At 38.7% G+C, this 18,710-nt stretch overlaps 1 protein-coding gene across 3 annotated transcripts in view; it reads left to right on the top strand.

Moving 5' to 3' along the window:
• Nucleotides 1-582: 582 nt before the first annotated feature.
• WIPF2 (WAS/WASL interacting protein family member 2) overlaps nucleotides 583-18,710 on the top strand; it is a 40,858-nt gene continuing 22,730 nt past the window's right edge. Inside the window, exon 1 of one of the 3 annotated variants that reach the window (XM_081932104.1) lies at nucleotides 583-713. The gene's annotated coding sequence lies outside the window, so the exon portion shown is untranslated. Of the gene's footprint in view, nucleotides 714-918; nucleotides 1,147-18,710 lie in introns of those variants that run through there. The other 2 variants (XM_081932105.1, XM_081932106.1) reach the window with 2 other exon arrangements.

Below are 18,710 nucleotides of genomic sequence, written 5' to 3'. Positions count from 1 at the left end.
ATTGGCTTGTTGAAGAAGGAAGACCTGGCTTATTTATTTACTTGACCTAGGAAAATAAATTGCAGGGTTGCCATAGGTCTCTATGCAACAATCTCTATAATTTTAACGCAGGACAGCATCACTCCTGGTAGCTCCAACTCACCTACCTGAACTTAAAGGAGGATGTGCAATATTTTTTGCAATACAGTATTTTAAATGGATAAAGTTGACAACTTTGAGAAGTGCGAACTTCAATTCCCATAATTCCCCAGCCAGCACGAGAAACGCTAGTTTATTTATGTGATTTTTCATGAGTTCTAAGACTCCCAACTACTTAATTTTGGCGGATATGCGTATAAATGAAGCACCCTGCAAGATTTAGGCAACGTTTCATATGCCTGTTGTTTGTATTCCGCCTGGTGATGCAGAGATACGCACATAGTGACAAAACTCTTCACTGAATAAATAACACTGGACGCGTCAACTGTGATCATGCGACTCTCTTTCCGCAGCCCCCCCCCCATTCAGCTCCGACCTCCTTATCATGGCTACTGCTTAGCCCTACGTTCTTCCGTTTTCCAGACGCCAAACCGGAAGGAGGCGGGGCTATCATGCGCCTGCGCACTGACCGGAGGTGTGCGCTTCATCGCCATTTTGTATGGCCGCCGGGCGGGCATACGTCTGTTTCCGGATTGAAAGCTCCGGACCTGAGAAGTGGGGAATTCGCATCGTGGGTAAGAGAAGAGGCAACGAAATCTGAAGCGGGCATCTGGGAGACCAGAGGAGAGAACGCGACCTTTCAGGGGACATCATTGGGGGGGGGGGGGCGGTTACCTTTGATGGAGGTTTAACATTTGACCTGCTTTACCCGGGAGGTCAAGGGTCATGGGCTGCGGAGGGGCGAGGCGTGGTGGGTTTAGAAAAAAGGTGGCGTGAGAAGGCGAGAAAGACACGGGAGGGGGAGCAGCGCAGTTAAATGGGGCGTGCGGTAATCAAGAGGTATTGCTTAAAGGATGCAGGGTAGACATTCGCCAGGAGTCTTCCTGAATCCTGTGAGATGGGGGTTTCTTGGGGACTGGAATTAGAGATTTATCTGGGTGAGATAAATCCTGCAAAAACTGCTTTGTGGTCTAGTAAAAGCGCTAACAAAGAACAGCGATTTGGCAGGTAGGATAAAGGTGCGGGAACTGGTTTCAGGTCTTATGTGTATGTCATCGGTTGATTGCATACCATAAAGTTATTTTCGACGCCTTGAGACCCTACAGATTTTTTTATTTTATTTATTTCGTCAAGCATGTTTTAAATAACATATAAAAGTATAAACTTGATTTTGAATACAAGAAAAACATATAAGCATAAACATGATTTTGAATACATGAAAAACATATAAGCATAAACATGATTTTGAATACATGAAAAACATATAAGTATAAACATGATTTTGAATAGATGAAATGGATACGAATAAAAAGGAACATTAGGACAGGGACGGCAGGCAGGTTGGTGTGCTTATGCACGCCCCTTTTTTTCCATTTTCTCCCCATTTTCTCCATAGCGATACATCCTTGGATCGGCTATTTCAGGTCTCTCAACAGTGAAAATAGTTCATCAGGGAGGGGGATGAGTTGTCAGCTGTGCTTTTTCTTCCCTTATTTTAAGGGTCGGAGGAGTTGTCATGCAGACATTAAATAGTTGGGGTAGTGGTGGTAAAAGATAAAGTGGAGCTTCATCTGTACTTGTTTATTATTGTACATCAAATAGATCCCCCCCATATATTAAGTATCCTTTGAATCTTCAATATTAACCATAATTCAGTTACCATCAACTTCTGATCTAGTCATTTTTGCTTTCTTTACAGCCAAGGATTTCCTAATCTTATACTCATCTTCCTCATTTGTTACACAATAGACATTGTAGGTGTGGCTGCTTTTCAAAGGTGTATGTGATCAGTCCAGAACATTAGGCGCCTTAAGGAATTGGGCATTCAAACCTGTGGAGGTGGAGCTCAATTGAAAGTTATCAGTGCCTATCTGGCTGTGGTATTTGTTCACTAAATGGTGTTCTTTAAATTCCCAGCACACTTAAGTATTAAGGATATGGAATAACTTGTCATGTAGAAATACCTGTAATTAAGTGGGACTGGAGATGCATTAAAACAGTTCCTGAAAAAAATACTTCCTCAGTGAACAGAATAATAGCTTGTGACTTTCATAGAGTGTCTTTTTCTGCTTATATCTACTTTGGAATACTTGCTCATTGAAGATCTGAATTTGTATACAGGGCTAAAATAATGGGTTGTGATTTGGGCTGAAGCCAGTTTTTGAAAATGCACAACAGAGAAGCTTTGGATAGAGACTTTTACTCTTGCTCTGTGCCATATTTCAAATTAGTATAATTTATTTCTCTAACATAGTCATGCTACATTTAGTTATATTATAGCTATAATTTTCAAATTATTTTGCAAATTATTTTAAGTACTTAATTGTATGCTATTTCCATGCCAGTACTAGTCAGTTACTATTCTGAAATAAAGTTCAATAGTAAAAACTAGAGAATTTCTTTGAATTGTTTTTCCTAAAACAATTGAGTGACTGAGCTTTGTTGTATCTAAGTTATTATAGAGGAAATGTCTTCATTAAATACTTTAGTTTAGGATTTTGATTGCAGCTTCATGCTTCTAACATCTAGTTGCAAAATATTACTTGATTTCTGTCTAATTTGTCCTATTTGATGGTAACAAATCTGTTGTAATAATATTCATATTTATAGAATAATAGAGCTGAAAAAATGATCTACGGGATCAAGTCCAACTCCCTGCTCTGTGCAGCAATCCAAATTAAAGCATCCTCAAAAAATTACTTTCTGTCTCTACTTGGACACATTCTGATGAAAAATTGTCTGAGTAATTGAGTGAATCTGATTTGTAATTGAGAAAAGAAGAGAAGGAGGAAAGAAAAAAGATTTAGCATGGCATATGGATTGAGTAACTGTTTAACACCTTTATGTTATTTTTTATTATGTTCTTATTATCAGTATCACATTATTTTAAACTGGGATAATTTCTGTTCCCTCTGTCTCTGAGAATTGGTTTAGTCTTCATTATAGCCATTTGGAATTTTGATGGAGAACTCAAAACAGATTATTGGAGGTGTTCTGATAGTTCTCTTATGCGGTTTTACTGTGGTTATACCATAAACTAGTGTGCATAAAAGCCTCTGCAATTTGTTAATTTTAGACCTTTACTTTATATTTTTTAAATGTTCATTTCAGTTGTCATATGTATTGGACAAAATCTGGGAAAAAGAATAAGCAATTATATATTATTTGGACAAATTTTAGAGAACTTAGATGAGTGGCTATCTAGCTGTGTGGATATATTATACAGTATAACATTATACAATATAACATAATTTCCAGAGGAACATCCTGAAAAATAAGGAGCATAAATAATGTACATATTTGGAGGGGAAATATTCAAAATCCTGTAGTGAAGCTGAAGGAAGTATAAACTTATTGTTTTTCAAGTTTATATTGTTTGCATTTGTATTGTTAATTGTCCAAATCACTAGGTTGAGATGAGCTGCCTTATAAATTTTCAAATGAAAGAAAGAAAGAATGAAGTACCATGTATTAATGGAATCAGATAAGAATTCTTCAAGAAACATTGTTATAAGTCAACCATTACAAGTTTGTTCAGTGATGTGCATTCTTGTGGCTTTTCTGTTGATTTATAAGTGTAATTTATCCATGTATGGTAAATACGAACATTTCTTTGCGTGGAATGATGGCTGTGATATCATGTAATCCATGCCCATAGGAGATATTGACATTCTGTAAATGTGGAAAGCAGTTTATTTTCTTCTGGAGATTTTTTTAATACTTGGCTCATGATCATTATACAAATAGTTATTTAATATGGTTTTTAATACTCTATTTAATATCTCTAAATAAATTATTTGTTTTCAATAATATATTAATTTATCTTCAGATTTCTTAGAAATATTGAGTAATAATTCATTCCAAAATATCTTATATTTTAAGTTGTTTTTCTCTGCTAACAGAAAGTTTTCAAGTTAGGACTGCCATTTCTTTGTTTAACAGTTTATTTAGCAATGATGCCTGAATTACTTTGGAGCTCAACATAGCCTTTTCCAAACTGATGTCCTCAAGATAGCTAAGAGGTCTAATTATAGCTAATTATCTCTACCCCTCAGTGTGACTTTGGTGCTCCTTGACAATATAGCCATCACATTGTGTCCGAGTGTCCATCAAGAGCTTACACCATCTGATTTTTTTCAACATAGACTACCTGTCCTTGAATGACTAGGTGGACTGGACATTAACATTTGAACAACTAATAAGTCCATGTATTTGCCATACGCTAAATAAATAAATGAAGAAGATAGCTAAGGCATCAGCTAGCAGAGTTCTTAGTGCCATGACCATGTGGGCTGGGACTTCCAGGAATTGATGCCTGGATGTTGCTAGACTGTAGGAGAGAGCTTTAAAAAATAGACAACAAGGTCTTCTGTAGTTTTTATTTCTTGTGTGATTTGGACTTATGTATTTGATTGAGTTTATATAACACTCCAACTTGTAGTTTGTTTTGTACAATATGAAATTACTCAAATATGAGTTTATTTATTCATTCACATTAGAAACTCTTCCCCAGATCTCCAAAACAGCATTGAAAGCATTACATCGACTAAGATTCCAGCTACATTTTCAGAGAACGCAATGGCACTGTACCTCAAAACCTGAAGGAAAACCACATATAAGGGCCCTGGGGATGGGGAGGGAGGAATACTGTTCTGGAGGACAAACACAATAGGCACCTTTTTTTTGGTCCTAGTGTTTAATTGCTTGAGTTTTAATATACAAATCAGAAAAGAACATCACAAAGTTTATTTTACAGAACAAGCACCTCAAAGTTGCTGCATTCTTTCATTACTGTGTTAATAGCTACTACATTTCCTAAATGCCCTCTAAACTTGGAATTCCAGAAATTGAGTCCATCCTGCTAAGCTGTATGTGTAATTAAGGAAAATAATGGTACATCACCTGTGATATTCTTTTTCTTAGCTCAGGTGTTGACAACCTTAAACACTCAAAGAGCCACAAATATCCTAACCAGATGCCCTCTTTCAATTCTGGAGCCAACTGGAAGTCCCGTTTCCCCATCATATTTATTTATTTATTATTTATTTCTTAGCGCTTATAGACCGCCCCCTCTCCCGAAAGGGACTCGGGGCGGTGTACAGTCCATATCAGAAATACAACATGAATAACTAATCATAGAGCCTCCTAGCGCGGTGTCCTTTTTCCTCTACCTGTCCTAACTGAAAGCCTTATCAATTGTGGAACTGACCGGAAAACACATCTCTTGCCATATAGTCTTCTCCTGGCGTGTCCTGCTTCCCTTCCCTCCCCTCCCCCAAAACCAGAAACTCCTCTCAAAATTGTGGTGCCAACAGGGAGCCACAGCAGAGGGATGAAAGAGCCATATGCGGCTCCAGAGTTGTGGGTTGCTGACCCCTGTCTTAGTTGATTTGATACACAGATATTATTTAAAACTAAGTATTTTATAGCTTTTATTACTTTCAATCAATGTATTTTTCCTAGACTTTATGAATGTAAAATATGCATCACATTTCCCTACTCTGAATCGCTAATAAAATCAGAATAAATGGGTTGAATCAGTATTTCAATGTCAATAATCAATAATCAATAATTTTATTTGATTAGCCGCAACCCTCTCCCGAAGGACTCGGGGCGGCGTACAATCAAAACGGATAAAAATACACATAAGACAAACATATATACAAAAAGAACAGAGACATATACATATGTGCATGGAGGAGAGTTGACTTATAAGTGAAGGACAATTAAAAACACAATTAAAAAACACAATTAAAAACACAATTTAAAATCCTCTTAAATCAAATTACTAAATTAAAAAACCCATCAGGAGCGTTACGAAGTTATGGTTGAGCCAGGCCAGCTATTTGGAAAAGGTGGGTCTTGAGCTTAACACGGAAGGAGCGGAGGTCAGTAGTGGTCCTAATATCCGGGGGGAGGTCATTCCACAGGGCTGGGCCCGCCACAGAGAAGGCTCTGCTCCTAGGCGCCGCCCCATGGCACTGTCTGGTGGACGGCACCTGGAGAAGTCCCTCTCTGTGCGAGCGGATGGGTCGTAGGGATGTATGGGGCAGAATACGATCCCGCAGGTAACTAGGTCCTGAGCCATGGAGCGCTTTGAAGATCGTAATCAAGACCTTGAAACGCACTCGATAGACCACAGGAAGCCAGTGCAGCTTGCGCAGGAGAGGTGTCACATGGGAGTACTTAGTACTCCCCATAATCACCCGCGCGGCCGCATTCTGGACCAACTGCAGTCTCTGAGTGCATTTCAAGGGAAGCCCCATGTAGAGAGCGTTACAGTAGTCCAGGCGAGACGTCACCAGCGCATGGGTGACTGTGCGTAGGGCGTCCCGGTCCAATAGGGGGCGCAATTGGCGCACCAGGCGAACCTGGTGGAACGCCGCCCTGGCCACGGCTGTCACATGTTCATCCATGGACAGCCTGGCATCCAGGAGGACGCCCAAATTGCGCACCCGCTCCACGGAGGCAAGTTGAATGCCCCCAATGGCCAGAGATGGAATTATCTGGTTGAACCGGGGAGCCGGAACCCACAGCCACTCCGTCTTGGAAGGGTTGAGCCTGAGTCGGTTGTCATCCATCCAGACCCGTACGGCTTCCACACACCGGGACATCACTTCGACGGCCTCGTTGGGGTGGTTCGGGGTGGAAATGTACAGCTGAGTATCATCAGCGTACAGATGATATCCCACCCCGAAACCACGGATGATCTCACCCAGCGGCTTCATGTATGTGTTGAACAGGAGTGGCGAGAGAACCGACCCCTGTGGCACCCCACAAGTAAGGGGGCTTAGGGTCGACCTCTGCTCCCCTGCCAACACACGTTGCGTCCGGCCGGAGAGGTAGGAGCCGAACCACCGCAAAACGGTGCCCCGGACCCCCAACCCCTCCAGTCGGTGCAACAGGATACCATGGTCGATGGTATCAAAAGCCGCCGAGAGGTCTAATAGGACCAGGATAGAGGAACAACCCCTATCTCTGGCCCTCCAGAGATCATCTACCAACGCGACCAAGGCCGTCTCTGTGCTGTGCCCAGGGCGAAAGCCGGACTGGCGCGGGTCTAGATAATCATTCTCCTCCAGATATCGTGGAAACTGAGAAGCCACCACACTCTCTACAACCTTCGCCAAAAAGGGAAGGTTGGAGACAGGACGATAATTGGCCAGCTCCGTAGGGTCCAGGGAAGGCTTCTTGAGCAAGGGTCTCACCACCGCCTCTTTCAAGGCGGCCGGGAGAGACCCCTCACCCAATGAAGCGTTCACTAGGCCCAGGAGCCAGTCGCGTGTAACCTCCCAGGATGCCAGTACAAGCCAGGAGGGACACGGGTCCAATAAACATGTGGTAGGTCGCAGTCGTCCACGCAATCTGTCCAAATCCTCGATGACAACCAAGTCAAACTCCTCCCAAAAAGGTTTCTCAATGTAGCACCACTACACTGATTTAATTCTTATTAGCTTCAGAGGGAGAGAATTAAAGTATTATTTTCTAAATGTAGGTGGATATGTTATATTTGTGCTATAATATCAAAAGTCTGTGTATTAAATGATAAGAGTAGTTTTTTTTATTTAAAGTGAATTTTCCACTGGAATGGAGTTATGGGGGAGCATTCATCATATAATTCTTTGCCTTGTATTTTGAAGCATATTTACAGGACTATAGTTCTCTGAAACAATCTGCACATAAAGCAGAGTAAAATGATTTAGTAGTTTACAGGCTGTGATACCACTTGTGAATATGTCACTGCATATAAATGCAACTTCCTATAATCAGAAAATAAACACATATGCTAATATGGCCCAGTTGTTTGCACTTTTCTCTCTTAGTTTTATGGGTATAAGGAGTTTTTAAGTATAGCATATGTTAATGCTACCTGCCTGCAATCTAAAGCCAAGTAACAATTCAAAACAGTTGTGCAACTACTACATGAATATATGGAATGTAAAATAAGTTGGTAAGGTAAATAGAATATACATTCCTGTTTAAGGGATGTATTGTTTTTAATTATTGAAAATTTAATGTGAATGCTGTAGTAGCTACTTCTTTTCAGAATACAGGAATTCTTTACAGAGAACAATTGCTAACTTCCTTTTTAGAAATCAGGTCAGGTTTGAATGACTGAACAACAATCTTATGAAACACACACCTTTATATAAAAATGGGATAAATCAGATGTCATCTGTCAGTAATTTAGTGCTACTCTACTACTATAAACTTTTAATTTACACCTTGAGTGTAGAGAAGCTGGTAAGCTAAATTGCTGTGCTGTCCATGCTAGAATGCAAGTTATTGCCTGTGGCCCAGTTTTTTTTTTCTGTGTTATCTTAGGTTGACCTAGTTGAGGGAGAAAATTATGACTGGAAGAGGACTATGCATTTGTCTGGAGTTGCAGGCCTTGAATTGCTGAAGAGTAGATTGGTGGAAATGTCTAATGACAAACTTGAACAGTGCTGTAACTGCTTGTTTATTTTGTATAGAATTCTTCAAGAGCCTGATTAATTTACTTAATTCAACTATCAGGTTATTCATATGATAGCTCTTTTAGTCCACACCAAAGGTGCCAATCCAATGAAATGTCTTTATATAAAAGCTGGTTTAATTTAAAGCACAGTGACACCCTAATGGGCATGTTCAGACCAGTAAGAATTTTTTCTTGAGAGCCTGTCACCTGAGTCAGGCTATCTCTTACCATCTGTATTCTCTAGGTAGTTTCTGTTGCAATTTAGAAGGCCCAGTTTCCGCATGTTTTTCTTTTTCTGCCTGTATATCAGCCTTGCAAGTAAGCATTTTAGAATTCAAAAGTGCTGTAAAATTTAGTGCTTATGCTTAGATGAGCCATGGCGGAGTTTAAAAAAATAGGTAACTTTGTGCCTCAAATAAATCTAACAATAGTTATTGCTAATCAGTCCATGTGAGAGTCAGTATGGTGTGATGGTTAAGGTTTTAATCAGAGCAGCAAGGCTCAGATTCTAGTTTTGTGTTTGTGGTCCGTAAATGGTTGCATAATTAGTTTCTATATGATATTTTCTCTAAATTATCCTCCAAGGCATTATTAACCTGCATTATAAGACTTATTGAGGTAGCTTGTTTAATACCATTTAAAGTAAAGGTAAAGGTTACCCTCGCACATATGTGCTAGTTGTTCCCAACTCTAGGGGCAGTGTTCATCGCCGTTTCAAATCCAAAGAGCTAGCGCTGTCCAAATACATCTCTGTGGTCATGTGGCCGGCCTGACTACATGCCAAAGGTGCACGGAACACTGTTAACTTCCCACCAAAGTTGGTTCCTATTTTTTCTACTTACATTTTTGCATGCTTTCGAACTGCTAAGTTGGCAGAAGCTGAGAAAAGTAATGGGAGCTCACTCCGTTACGCGGTGTTAGGGATTCGAACTGCTGAACTGCCGACGTTTCTGATCGACAAGTTCAGCATCTTAGCTACTGAGCCACCGTGTCCTAATACATATTTACTAAGCACAATTAAACTCTGTATTGCGTATACCACCTCAGGATTAAACTATTGTCTATTTTTTTCTTATTTTTTCATTCTTGTAAAATCTCTATTTTTATTAACTTACCATTATCTTTGGAAGTAGGTGCTTTCAGCTGCAGATGCTCATTATCTCACCAAGGGGAAGATCTATGTGCCTGTTCCAGCATTGTAACATTGGGGGGGGGGGGGGGTTGTCTTTAAAGAACCTTAACAAAAAGTCTGGTGCTGCCTTCAGGTCTGTTGTCTGATTAATACATTTTTTCCGGATCTCAAGCTCTCTGGACCAGGATTCAGTAGTAAATCTTCACACACCTTAGCTTACTGCTAGCTTCAAATTCAGGTGAAGTCTCAGAAGCACAACACAAAGTAGATAGGTAAACATATTAGCTGCACATGAAATAACTTTAAACAATTAATTCCCCCTACTGTTGCTCCTCACCTTCCCCATGTTTCAGCACAGTATTTACTTACATAGCCTTGAAATTATCACTAGTTATTGATATCTTGATCTCTCTTTTTAATATAACTTTATTTAACAAAATTATTATAACAGTAAAATTTAATATAAGCTAAATTTAAAGAAAGAGAAGAAAATAGAAGAAAAAGAAAACAGAAAAGAAAAAAAGTAAGAATATAACAAAGATAAAAGAAAAATAGAAAAAAATATTTCCAAACTGCATCACAAGTGTAAACACATTTTATGACTCTTCACACCCTCTAATGTTACAAGCAGTTATTTTTCCATCCCATGCCCCATCTCCAAACTATAGACAAATCCATAAAGCATTTTATAAATTTGCATCTTTTCAGTCCTGGTGTTAGCAGAAACTTCATAAAGACTTAATGGAAGTAAAAGCATTTTGTTTTGTTTGTTTTTTGATCAAATAAACCAATTTTATATTCCTTTCTTTTAGTTCTAACAGCCTTAATTTTTAGTTTATTCAAATATGATTTCTGTTCATTTTGTCTTTGTCCCATTGCATAGAGTTCTTCATGGCTTTAACGAACAATTTTTGTAAAATCAATAGGAAAAAATTGTCCAGGCCACTCTCTTGGTTTATCATTTTTATTTCCCATTTGGATGTTAAAACATCACCTTTCTTATCAGGTTTAGTGGAGCATCCTTTTCCAATTATTCTCTTGACGTATCATTTGTAAATCTATATCTTGTCAGATAAAACTTGTTCCATATCTGTCATTTCTTCAATAACATCTTTTAGACATAGACTTTTTATAGAAATAGGTATCATGGATGGCGTTATTCATATTGAGGCTACCAAAGTCTACTTCACTGTTTTTATTGTTAAAATGATTTGCATTTATAAGCCTGCGTTTTTCCTTCTTAAAATCTTTACCCTCTCTAGTTTAAAAATCATGAAATTACTTACCTTTCTTATGTTGTCCAAAAACCCAAACAGATCTAATCCCCACAAAAATCTGATTGTTCTTTATAATTAATTCCAAAGTGTTGTTGTAAAAGTTTAAAAATTCCAAATTTATATGGACCTTAGCCTATTTATAACTTTCTAGAAACAAAAACTTATTTAGTGTTTTTGCTGTTTATTTGAGATTCTTTAATTTTTTAATTAAATTTTAATTAAATCATAATTAAATTTTCTTTTGTTTAGAGTTGATGACAAACTGACCTGATTAAATTTTCAAATCTGTCATTGGAGACATATTAGAAGGTCTCTAATGGTTTTAAAATTGGCATTTTCGGTAAGAGATTAGAAAGTAAGGTTTGCAATCTTGATGTCTGTTAACCCCAGTTTCAAGCAAGAAATATCCTAATACTCAAACCTGTGGAAAACCACTGTCCTGCAGTCTTTTTGTGCGGAGCATTTATCTGGGCCCATGTGGGCAATCTCTCGTTCTATCTTCATTTCATCATGTCTTCCTCAAAAATCAATTATTGATGTATGTCAAACCTGAGCACCACTGACTTTTATATTATCATTCACATCACATCCTTTGAGTGAAAATAAATTTCATAATAGAGAGGCGCTAACCTGTTATAATATACCTGTTATCCTGGATCAGGAATTGATAATATTTACAGGCACCAATATATTGCTAAAAGTATTTCAATAAATAAATATTACAGACTACTTGCAAGGGTGGCAAATATATGTTTTTAGTGTTCTTGCATGTATCATAAAGCTATTTTGAACAGTTAATGTTTTCTAAAATTGTAATTTACTTTGGGGAGTTCTGTGATTACTATTAATTGATGTCATCTGGACTATATCTCCATAGGTGTTGAAAGAACGTATTTTAATTCTACATTCTCCATGGTTAAAACCTCAAAAGAAACCAGATTCTTAGGAGATGGAAGAAAAGAAATGCAAAAAACACACTGCAGTTCTGTGCAAAATCCAGAAGCATTGGGATACATATGGACTTAGTTTTTATTCTCTGTTTTGTTGTGGTATGGTACCACCAGAGGATGTGTGTCCTATAGGACCAGTTCCTATCTCTTTCTTAATACTATTCATTCTTTATTAAACATATTTTTTGTCCCAACCCTGAGGTGTTAAAATGGAAGACAAGAAATGAGCAACTAACCTATGTTTACTTGATTTAATTGGTGCTTAAGAAAATCTACTTGTGTATACTGTAGCAAGTATGCTAATGGCCAGGCTATATTCTAAATAGGTATATCTCCAATTGATCAAGATATTCTTAGTACTTAAAAAGTTTGCTGAGCATGCATCTTGCAGAAGTGTTTTACCTGAGGCTGCTTGCTTATCACTAATGTAGTCATTTCCGGCCCTCCTCAGGTGATCATACTTTGATGCTTCCTTCATTACTTGAGTTACTTCAAGATCACATATTCCTTTGTGCTCATAAGTCAAGGGTGTGACTTAAGTAATGAAAGCAGGAAAGGAAATGGGAGAAGGAGGTAGTGCTTAATTTCAGGCTCTTGTAGATGAATCTTACTGAGCTTGTTCTATTGCTTCTGACTTGGAAGCTCCCAACTAGATAAGTATGTTTGTACTTCTCAAATTTATTTCTCTTTTAAGCTATTGTGGAGATCTTGTTGCTGTTGTGTAGTACTATGTATATGAGATGTTGGCAAGATGTCTTTTTCTTGTTAATGTTGGAATCCCATTTAGAATTATATGTTGTCTCAGGCAACAAGAAAGATTATTTTGCCTGAGTGCTGAAGAAAAGATCTACCTATAGGTGGAAATAGTCCAATATGTTTTATTTCTGAATTGAGAATTAGAATAAAGAGGGCTATTCCGGGGAGAGAAAGGAACTTTTCTAACAGTTTGGAGGCTGATAGGAACTGGAAGATTCCTTTGATTTTACCAATGACTGAAAATATGTGGATGTGACCTGGAAAGGAACTAATGATTCAGTGGTAGCATTTAATTATTTCATGATAAATGATTGGAGGCAAAGAACCTTCTAGTAGGCATACAGACGATTAATTTTTGAGAAATAGAACAATCAGTATTCTCTTAATTGAATCTTAACCCCAATATCTATTTAGTTCTTAAGGGGGGGGGGGATAAGCAGAATGAAATAGACGGATATGTGTTGTCATGAATCAGATAGATAGCCTTTTGATAATCTTGTACTTAACAGTTTAGAACAGTTGAGGGGGACAATATTATAACATAAAGTGCTCATGCCAGAATTTTCTAGGAGTTATTAGCTTTTTTTAAAAATGAATTATACTTGGCTTTGTTAAATTTAAATATTCTTTCCCATTTCAGAATGTCAGGAAACTATGTCATTCTTTTTCAGGAACTGTGAGGGACACCAAAAAAATTTTGGGCCAAAAATTGTCTACTCGTAATAATTAGAAAGTGGAAAGGGGGTGGGGGGGGGCATGTCCACCAACCTAATCTAGTTTGGTAGAACAATGTTTCAGATAATATTATAGAAATAACATTTTCCTGGCAAAGTACTTCACTGATATTAAGATGATTTCTCTGTCTCCTAAATACTATGAAGATTTCTTGGAACTCATAGCTAATGCATTTCTTTTAAAGGTTTTTGGTTAGCAATAGTTGGTTATGTTTTCTTATGCCTCATTATTCTGGGCTCTAGAAAAAATTATAACTTCTATCAGTGATTTTAATGTTCAGTGTAAAGCTACTCAGCCTGTGATTTGAGCATTGGGTGGGGTCCATATCTCTGAATTGTAATTTTAATATAACACAGGTTTTTAATCTTTGATCTACAGATAGATTTCAGAGGGTCCATAAATTTGGATAGACAAAAATTTTATCTTCACTAATTTCTTGGAAGAGACCCATAAGTTTCTGGAAGGAACCCATGGTACTAAAAGATTAAGCACCTCTGATGTAACAGGAGGAGATAGTAAATACAAGCAAATTTATTAAATGTTTGTTTTGGCTCCATTTGCTTTTGGGAAAGTGACTACCTGAATCCCAGTCAAGGGTCAGGTGATTGTACCAGTCTTTTAGAGCAAACTGGTTGCCTATTTTTAAGAAGCTTTAATATCACTTCCTTTAAACCATAAATAATTAAATATATATAAAAGTATCTTTCTCTAGTAATTTTTAAGAATTTATTTGTAAGTCCTGTTTAAGGAAGAATTAAAATTATTTTTTAATTTTCAAACATGGACATTTGAAAAAAGTAGTTTGTTGAGTTATAGTCTTCAACATATTTTGGGATTATAATTCTTGTAATTCTCACATATAATGACTATGACTATTGGAAGCTATAATTTCAGCATGTCTGGAGGATACTTAATTGGGCAAGAATGTTGTATAGAGTTTTTTTTCTTTACAAATCACTTTTCCCCCTCTAAATTCCAATTTTAGTTTTTGTTCATGGAAAGAACAGCACAAATCTTCCTTGCGATGAAGCATTCTTAGCTGAGTAGCATTTAGACAGATTTGGTGTCTCTCTTGATGTTTAGCAGATGTCACATGGAGTTCTGAGAAAGCGGTTGCAAAACATATTTAAAAGAAGATGGGATTTTTAGGAACTTTGTGGACGCTGAATCTTTGAACAGCAGTGTTAATACAATTATAAAAATACTGTGATAAAATAAAAAGGGGGAAAGGAAAAAAGAGGGGAAAGAATAATTCTTATTCATGTACAGCTAGTTCAGTCCTTTTAAGCGCCCCCCAACCTTTCGGGCACCAGGAACTGGTTCCGTAGAGGGAGTAGTTATGGTTTCTGGTGCTGCCTGCTTCCTGTGGATGGTACTTTGCTTGTTTGCCTGGCTTGGCTTCTCAATGCTGTGGCCCTGTGCTGGTCCATGGACCGGGGGTTAGGGACCAGTGATATAAAATATTAGTAAAACTAGACCATAGAGAAACACATTCCTCTCTCTTCCCATCTTTAGAATATAAAAACATTTCAGAAACTGACAAGTACACTTATTTTTGAACACACTCTTTAATATCAATAGTATACATTTTTTTCCATCTACATAACAAATTCTATTAGGCTTTATAAAGCAAGAGCTTGCCTTAAAATCTCAAATGTATGAGTAGATCGATAAAGTTTTGTAAGTGCCACCTACTTCTTTGCTTTGATAGGCAAGTGCTGAAACTTAACACATTCCTGTAACATTAGACTTTCCTGGATGACTGAGAATCTTCATTGACCTGCTTGAAATAGTTTCATTGGTCTTGTGGATTTGACAGGTATCTGTAAGTGTCATGGATGAGTCATACTTCCTCCATTACACACCTGTTCTTGCTACATTTCTGCTGTGATGTGGTATCCGATAAAGAATCATGCCTGTTTGTCTCTGGTTATGTAAACTCTGCACACGTTTGGAGGCAACTAATATATTGCTGTGTTAAGACTAAATTTGTTTAGCTACCTATAATTACAGGCACACAATTAATTCCTATACTAGAAATGTAGGATGGATTCTTGAAAATTCTTGTTGCCAATTACAAGATGGCGGAATTTGGATTCATTGTTCTCTTCTTTTCAACACTATAATCAATTCATTGCTTGAGTAGCTTGGTTCCTGGGATTTCTGCAGCTAGCTGAAGTCATAAGGTTCCACAAATTCTATAGAATTCTATGTTGCTTAGTTTTAATTCTGAGAAGGAAGAACAGCCCTAAGAAAGGCATATAGCCTATTCTTAACAAACCCAGAATGTTCCTCCAATGGTATTGGACCTTTAAAGCAGATGAAGATGCAAAATACAATTGGTGGAAGAGGATGCAAGAAGAAGAAAAAGGCCCTCCTGTTTGTACCTGAAGTGATGTTCTATTCCTCCTACATAGTTTTGATTATCAAAATTTATTTCAAAGAGCATTGGAAATGGTAATATCATAAAAGTGTGAATGCTGTGAAGAGTTGTGGCCCCTTCAGAAATATGTGCTTGTGATAATGCCTTACAGTACTTGGAAACCATGGATATTGAAAAATCTCAATTATCTTAAATGTATAGCAAAAATGTAAGGAAAATGATATTTGTGAGAAAGCTTTTCTTTAATGGAATGAGAGAGTTTTATATATCAAAAGCAGATAATTTGAGTAACTGTTTCATTTTTACAATAGTTTGCATCATCGAGAACTATAAGCATAGTTCTGTTGTCATATGGTGGTACTACAAGCTTCCTTCCATTTAGATTTCTGATTGTATGACCTTTGCTTAAAAATAAAGGAGTACTATAGATGGGCAGTCTAAAATAATTGTTGTGAATGATAGTATAGATAAGAAATACACTATACCGTGCAAACTCATTTATGCTTTACTTTTCATAAAGTTTCATCTTACTCTGTCAATTAACGTGGAGCTGAACCTCCCTAAAATATTTTCTCTGGAGCTTTGGATTTGTCAATTGGAAATTATTTATTTATTTATTTTGTCAGTTGAAATTATTTTATTGTATTGTTTTGTATTCTTTATTAAACACTTCTCCCAATGTATTAGAATTTTAACTCTAAGAATTTTCAATTGTCGTGACTTTTAATTAACATGTTGAAAGTAATGTTAGTTCAGCAAGTGCTTGCAATGATTTCAATTCTCAATGTTGAGCAGAGGGAAGTGCTACCAGTGGGCTATCATCAATCCTGATTGGTCCATAGACAGAGAAAATTGTTGAAGCCACGCCTCTACTCCTTCTGCCCAGTTTCCTCTCAGTCTGGGGTCCAATTAGGCTGGGTTTCTTCATAGCTCTTGCTATTTTCTGTGGGTTACTGTTTTTTCTGTAAGATTTGCCATTATTTGAGGAGAATTTGGCTAATTCGGTCTATTTCTTATCAAAATTTCATCAAACTTTGGAGATATTGATTCAGTGAGTGTGGGAGGCGTCGGGCTCATCATCTCCTCGCGCGGCATCGGATCACACTCGGCTGGATCTGGCAGTGTTTAAAATTGCAGCTCCACGGCAGACGAGGTAAGAGGTGGCAGGAAAGTTAAATTATAGCAGGCTCGCGTGTCTGTAGCCCCGGGGCGGGAAAAGCCGCAGCTCCGTTTTAAAGAGTTTTTTCTGACAGCCCTTCTCCTTCCCTTGCAGTGAGCCAGCAGCCACCGAAGGAAGCGCTTTTCAGGAGTTGGCAGTCGTGCTGGCGGGATTCTTGAAGGGGGCTCCCTGCAAGCTGTCTAAGCGCGGCATTTGATTATCGCTGTGTAATCCAGTGTTTGCCTCAGCAGCCCGCCATTTCTACTGAAGCGGGTGGCCGTTAATTGAAGGCGGTGGCCATTTTGAGTTGCAAGGCAAGCAGCAGCCATTTTGAACTTAAAAAAGACTAGCGGTGGCCATTTTAGGTGCCACGAGGCTGCAGCCTTCATTATAGTGAGTTAGAAAGGATTGTAAAGGTCATTCCAGTTGGAGCTGCAAGCCAATTAAGGGAAGGAGGACCCATTGAGTGGATTTTCCACAGGGTTGCTAGTGGAGCAAGTGAAGATTAGCACAGGCATGTCTTCCAGACAAGAGGGCACAGCTGGGGCTCAGGGTTCTGAGATGACAGTTGCTGGGGTGAGACCTAGGTCTACAGCCGTGAACACACCAGTGGCACAACGACTATCCAGGGCCACCTTGCAAGATTAACAACAAAGGCAGAGGGCCCTGGAGAAACGTATGGCCCGGGCAAAGAATTTGCTGGATCAACACAACCGGGCAAGCAGATCTCCTTCCAGAGTTTCTAGTCCTGCTTCATCCTTAGCCCCATCTCCCGCTAGAGAGGGTAGAAGCACTCAAATGCATGTTTCCCCTTCGCCCTCTGTGTCCCCTAGGGCCATCAGGGGGGTGATGGGAGATCCTCTGGAGGGCTCTTCTAGAGATTTCCTCATTCCTCATCCCTCACTGGCTCCCCAGCGGAGCTTCCTGACATTGAAGAGATGGAGGATGATTATGAGGAATTGCAGAATTTATCCCCTAACATTCAAATATTAATTGCTTCTGCAATATCCCATGGGATTTCCTCTGGCATGAAATCATAAGCTAAAGAGTCAACAGGTTCCAAAAAACCAGTTAAGAACCGACCGGTTGGTGTGGACAAGGAGTCTGAGGCAGTTCATGTTAACAAGGAGGCTGAGGCTCTTTAGCCAGTGAGGAGTCAGTTACTGGGGAGGAGCCAGTGCGCGGGCTGGCAATGTCTGATGATGAGGACTCAGCAAAGCAGGACACTCCTACTTTTGCCGGACTTTTCCAACCTTCTCTATTCAAACAGTTGCTAACCAAGGCAAAATCTACAACTAAATTGGGGGCCAGCACTGCAGCGGCCACTCCAGATTACCGTATCACCTAACGCAAACTGCCAAGGCAGCCCTAGATAAAGAAGAGGTGCTATTTCTAGAAGTGGTCAAGAGTCATGGGGCCAACCTGGCACTTTCCCAAACCCTGGGGTAAATGACAGAAAGCTTTACAATGTGGAGCAAACCTTCTCTCAGGCCCTCCAGGTTGACACCCCTGTTGCCACTCTGTCTTCTTCAGCAGCCATAGTTGCGGGAGATGTGGCAGACAAGCTGAAGCCTGAGGATAAGAAAGTAGAACTTATCCTTAGAAAGGGTTTTCTGGCTTCAACTTGGGACATTAAGGCAGCAGCCGCTGCTTCCTTTTTCAATAGAACAACTATTGTGGTTACAACAATTGCAGGAGAGCACACCTCCAGAGGACGCCTGC

Source organism: Natrix helvetica (genome assembly GCF_964273705.1).
Source record: "Natrix helvetica genome assembly, chromosome: Z".
NCBI classification, from domain to species: domain Eukaryota; kingdom Metazoa; phylum Chordata; class Lepidosauria; order Squamata; family Natricidae; genus Natrix; species Natrix helvetica.
The sequence above is the reverse complement of the archived record's forward strand: the minus strand, read 5'-3'. Positions and strand labels throughout refer to the sequence as shown.